Source organism: Carassius gibelio, chromosome A14 (assembly GCF_023724105.1).
Source record: "Carassius gibelio isolate Cgi1373 ecotype wild population from Czech Republic chromosome A14, carGib1.2-hapl.c, whole genome shotgun sequence".
Lineage (NCBI taxonomy): Eukaryota > Metazoa > Chordata > Actinopteri > Cypriniformes > Cyprinidae > Carassius > Carassius gibelio.
Window position 1 is genome coordinate 16277348 of NC_068384.1, and position 6000 is coordinate 16283347.

Genomic DNA, 6000 nt, shown 5'->3' on the forward strand with positions numbered 1-6000 from the left:
TTCGCTTTTGTCCACGAAACTGTTGTCATGTGTTTCTACGTCAGTAAAGGTGGTAACAAGGGGTAACTACGTCATTGACAGGCGACTGCACTGCCTCGTGTCACTGTTTAGAATGGGAATTTTCTCATGATTTACAAGTAGTTGAAAACATTAGAGATATTGTTAGTAATCAGCTGGAAAAAATATATAATACTAGCCTTATGGTTTTTGGATATTTTAATGCAAATATCGTACCTTTAAGGTCTTAGTCTTTTCTTGCAATCTGATATGTGGTTGCTATGGTGTTGATAGGTGGTTTCCCTTCTAGCCAAAGTGGGGAAAAAAAGCAAACCTCAAAGTCTCAGTGATTGCCCCCAGTTGGTTGCTAAGGCGCTGCTATGCAGTTGCTGAGTTGTTTAGTTGTCAGAACTTTGCTATGTGGCTGCTATGGTTTTCTGAATCATTTAGCATGTTGCTGTGTGGTTGCTAGGGCATTGCTAGGTGGTCTCCTATGTGTCTCTATGATTTTCATCCTATTCTGGTTGCCAGGGCTAGTGCTATGCAGATGCTAAGATGTTCTAAATGGTTTTTAGTTGTTATGTGGCTTCCACTGTGTCTCTATTATATTCCACATTTTCTAGTGTCCTGGTCCTGGAGTGATTTTTAAAATGTTGCAATGCAGTTATGAAATTAATAATACAGCAAACCCCCTCACCCAAAAAGCAAACTATGTGTAAGAGTGATGTGGACAACCCCTGAAAAGTAACTAACATCCCAAAAAGGCAGAACAGGCCTCCAATTACCATGCCAAACAATGACAAATCATCTAAAAATACTGAAACAACAAAACACAAATTCACTAAATAAAATAATCGAATAAATGCATATTTACAATAAGCATTTAACTCAAATAAATATTTAATAATAAAAGAGAAGGTTGACTATAGTCATCTTGCTTCCATTTAGTGGGATAAGCCTACTCTTCACCTGAATAAAAAAAATACCTTCTGGTCTTTAATGATGCAAGGACAAAGTCTGAGCACGCACATGCAATATCGGAATGAGAGCAGAGCCAATTCATAAGAGAACATCATCCATTTAAAAGTGCACATCCAGTTTTGTGTGAGAGCCAAGAAAATCCGCTTGCGGATAGATTCATGCTTGTGCATTACATGGATGCACTATCTTGTTATATTACTGTATTCTCGACATTTGTCAGTAAGATAACTCTGTAGAAACTGCCTACATTTACCAGGAGTAGCCAACCAGATTTCAGTGGGGGCCGGTGCCACCCCTTTTCACCGTGTAGACCCGCCCCTGGTTCTAAGAATCTTTAATAGTTTTTGCATCAGCACTGAATCTAATTCATATTCAAAATACCTTTGTTTGAAGACAAAGATTCATAAACATTCCCTCTGAAAGTTTAAGTCACCATTGGCTCACTGACCCCCTGGAGGTGTGATCACCATAGAAGTTAAAAGACCTCATGTCCGTGACCCGTCTCTCTCTTCTCTCTTCTTCTGTGCACTTACCTTCTTGCCTCTTGGACATCCAGTCTGACCACAACTTGTGGGTCCTACTCCGCGCTGGCAGGACATCAAAGTTGCAGCAAGCCATTTTGCAACTTTTCACCTTGAAGAGAACTCTCCCTATCACCACAGAGTAAGAGAAACATCTTTAGTTCGTCACTCTTCAAGCCTGGAAGAACTTGTTCTAACACCACCAAACCTTCAAACCATCAAGACTTTCACCCAAGACTGAATCCGGACACTCATTAAGTGGCCAGGGCAATGCAAGTATCGTACATTTAACTAAACAAAACAGGTGTTTGGTATAAGCTGTAGACCACATTGTAAAATGGCTCTGATGGTTTCTGCTCAGGTGGTTGACTGACTCGTTCCATAGCTCCACTCTGGTTTCTTTAACACAGTGGTTTTCAATCCTGGGGTGTGTTCCAGAAAGCATGGTTAATTTACCCTGAACCCAGCTAAACCTTGAACTTTCGGTTGATTAACCTTGAGCAAGTTACTATGGTTACTTACATACCCTGAAAGTAAGCTACGATTTTTGAACCGAAAGCACAGTTTATCTGCTCGCTTATCCTCAAATATACCTGGTTATGTCACATAACCTGCTTTTTGGAATACCCCCTGGTCCTGGGGACCCACTGCATTTTGTAGGTCTACACTCATCTGAGTTTATGGAGCTCTCACTGAATGAGCCGCTGATCTGAATAAAGAGTGTTAAATAAGGGAGATATACAAATCATGCAGAGTGCTGGGTGCCCAGGATTACAAACCTAACGGTTTCATTCAACCCCTTTTTTACACCCCACTTTGTATGTACGCATGAGTCTATGTGTGAATGTTTGTTAGACTAGTTTTGTGTTAGTCTTCAGTTTATAAAAATTAGTTTTTGATTCTGCCACTGCTTGTGGATAATGTCCCTTTAACGATTCACTTTTGTTACAGGCTCCAAGTGCACTAGTAGCCTATTGTAAGAAAGTTATATTCTGTGGCCATGAAAATATAATTACTTAGAGTTGATATGAAATTACACTTAATTTTCACTGGATGAACAGATTAGTTGCATGTAATGTGAATTCTGCTGTAGTTACTACTGGCAACTGATAAAATAATTGTAATTAAATATATTTAATTGAAATTTTCAGTTTGAGCTAATTTGCAAACAAGACTAAGGGGAAAAAAAGCAAGCCTCCGAGTCTCAGTGATTGTCCCCAGATTCTGCCTGGTATCCAAGGTATCGCTATGTGGTTGAAGATTTGTTTTGATTGATTGTCAGCTCTTTACTATATGGTTGCAAAGGTGTTCTGAATTGTTTTAGCATGTTACTATGTGGTTTCTAGGAAAGTATTATATGGATTCCAATGAGGCAATATAATATTCCTATGGAATGTTTTGAGTGGTTGACAACAAGTTATTTTGCTTATAGGTGCATGAGTTGTGAAAGATTGTTACCACATTGCTATGTGGTTGCTAGGCCGTTACTGTGTGGTTGCTTGCTATCTCTAAGTTTTAATAATAGTCCTCAAATTCTAGCTGGTTGCCAGGTTGTTTGTTTCTATGCAGTTGCTGAGGTTGTTAACATGTTGCTTTGCAGTTGCAAAATTTTATTAATAAGTTTAATGTATTGCTATCTGATTGTTAGGTGGTTCTTCATTAGCACTCTTGAAAAATCCCACCCAATGTGTCGATTATGTTCCCCTATTCTGATGTTCTGGCTGATTGCCAGGTATGTGAATGCTAAGGTGTTCTAAGTGCTAACTTATCTAGCCCAAATGAAAAACAAGAAAACCTCCCAATGTATGAGAAAGTCCTTAGATTTTGTCTGGTTGCCAGGTTGTTGCTAGGTTCTGTTATAAGTGATTGTCAGCACATTGCTATGCAGTTTCTCGGGTGTTAGAAGTCATTTTAATGTATTGCTATGTGATTGCTAAGGTGTTATGAGTTGTTGCTAGCTGGTTTCTTACTGGTGACTGTTGGGTTTGACGTTCTGGCTGGTTGCAAGGTTGTTGCTATGCAGTTGTCAAGGTTTTCTGATTGGTCAACTAACTCAACAAAGGACAGCTTACACATTTAAGGCGCATTCCAATTAACAGAGTCCCTACACAGTGCTCACTGCTCTCTACTTCCTAAGCATGGGAAATCTGTTGAAGTAGACTTTGCTGACAATAATCGCTCATTTGGAATGCCCTGGAACGTCAAAGTTGTGGTTCGCAGTACTTTTTGAACTGAAAATGTTCGCTCCCTTTCTATTGGAATCTCACTTAAGACGGTGGAATACCCTGTGAAATCCACTTCGCAGTCCACTTACAGACGAATGGAACTAGGGCTGCACGATTAATGGCATGCGATTGTCATGCGTGTCTCGTTAGTAAAGCCGGTTCTGTGATTAGCGGTAAATGTCCATCACCTGCTTTCAAATGGAGCGGCACTTAATAGACAGAGCCGTAGTTCGCTGACAAGCTATGCAATATCGCGTTCATAATCGCAGCTCCATTTGAAAGCAGGTGATGGACATTTACCACTAATCACAGAACCGGCTTTACTAAGGAGACATGCATGACAATCGCATTCCATTTATGGTGCAGCCCTAAATGGAACACACCTTTAAAATACTTATGGTTATGTTCTTCAAACCTGAGCAACTGACTCAGCAAACACCATTTATATATCATCAGGGAGTAAAACAATAAAACACAACATAATATTCATCATTCAAGTGATTATATGCAAATAAAGCCACCTATCTATGCTATACCATATCATATTAAGAATCTTTTCCTCAGCTTGAAATTGATAAACCAACAAGTTTAAGCTTGCATGAGTTGCTCCAGGTGAAGTCTACATCTTGCTTGAGGGCCAAATTCTAACAGAGGATGTTTTATGCAGCTGTGCAACTCTGAAGCAGAAGCTGAAGTATAGAGCTCAGGTTGTGAGGGGTGGAGGAAGGTTAGCTGAGACGTAGCCTATGGCTGTGAATCTATATAGTACACATACAGTATTTTCCCCTCTCTCTCTCTTTCTGTCCACCTTTCCCTCTGTCTATCTCACTCTGGAAATTACTCCCTCTCTCTCTTATATTCTGTTAGCTCTGCTGATGTGACAGTGCCCTGACAGCGCAGGGAATTCACCCAGAGTCCAGAGAGAGAGAGCTGCCACTGCATAGTGATAAGATGGTGGACATAAACCCTCAGGCACTGTGGGTGTGTGTGTGTGGGGGGGGGGTGTATGTGTGTGTGTTTGTTAGACGGTAGCGAGGGTATTTGACAAAGGAAGCCGTACCATGGGGAATTGACCACTGCAGGCTACACGACACTTCCCAGTATCCTGTTCAATCTTTCTTTCGCCTTCTTTTCAGTGTCACTGGAACATATTTTACCTTCCTGTTGTGATCTCCTCGCCTGGAGTTTAAAAATCTCAACCTCTCAATTGGTTTCATTTTTCAGTAATATTTTTTCTTTTGTTTTACTTAAGGCTAGTTGTCTTTTATGCGATTTTGCAATAATAATTACCTATTGAAAAACCTCAGGCTACATGCCCACAGACCGCCCACAGTCCGTTCACTGACTGTCTGATGCATACTGCTCACAATGACTGTGTTCAGAATAGCATTTCTGCACTATTCAATATGCTCACTAAGCACAGTATTCAAACAACCTACTACATCTACGCTGCGTTCCAAACGGGATTATTCCACCTCCAAAGGGTACCTCAGACTGAGAACAATCATGGACCCCATATTGAAGAGTTGTTCCAAACCGAAGTGCTCAAAACTGGCCACTTCAAAGGGCCCTTCGAAATGAAGGATTTCAAAGGGTACAACTGATGGACACAGTGATCCCATGATTCTTTGCACAGGTTTAATTATTGTTCAGCTCAGCAAGATGCCACAGAAGTGTGTTCCAAGGACAGTTTTTTTGGTCCCCTAAACCCTTCATTCCTTCAAAGCTCTCACTCAGGAGGGTAAACCCTTTGTAGGGATGGGCTTTTTAAAATGGAACGTAGCCACAGAATAAACAGAAAAGCACACGGAAATCCTTTTCCCACAATGCAGTGTGTCCAACTGGAATTAGTATTTGATCAGACTATCAAAGCTAATACATTATAACAGAAAACTGGATTTAAAAAATCCCTATACATTTCTGAGAAAAGTGCAAGATCGTGATTATAAACAAAACGAAGTGTAAGTATGGACTAGTGAGTATATGAGTTTAACTGTTCATCATTATGAGTTTAATGTCCCCAAAAACCTCTTTAGTCCCATTTAGCCACTTATTACAATCGACTTTTAAAGGCAAGAAAAAGCTTTAATGTAGTGGAATAAAACATGGAAACAAAATTTTGGCTTGTGTTTAGCCATTAAAACAAAAACCAAAAACACTGACCTCAGGACAATGAGACCAGAAGTGCTAAAATGCTAACTTATTTCTGGGTTTTGGCCAACAAAAATATGTCATCCATGCAACACTCTGTGTGGACGATGGTCAATAGACAAAAC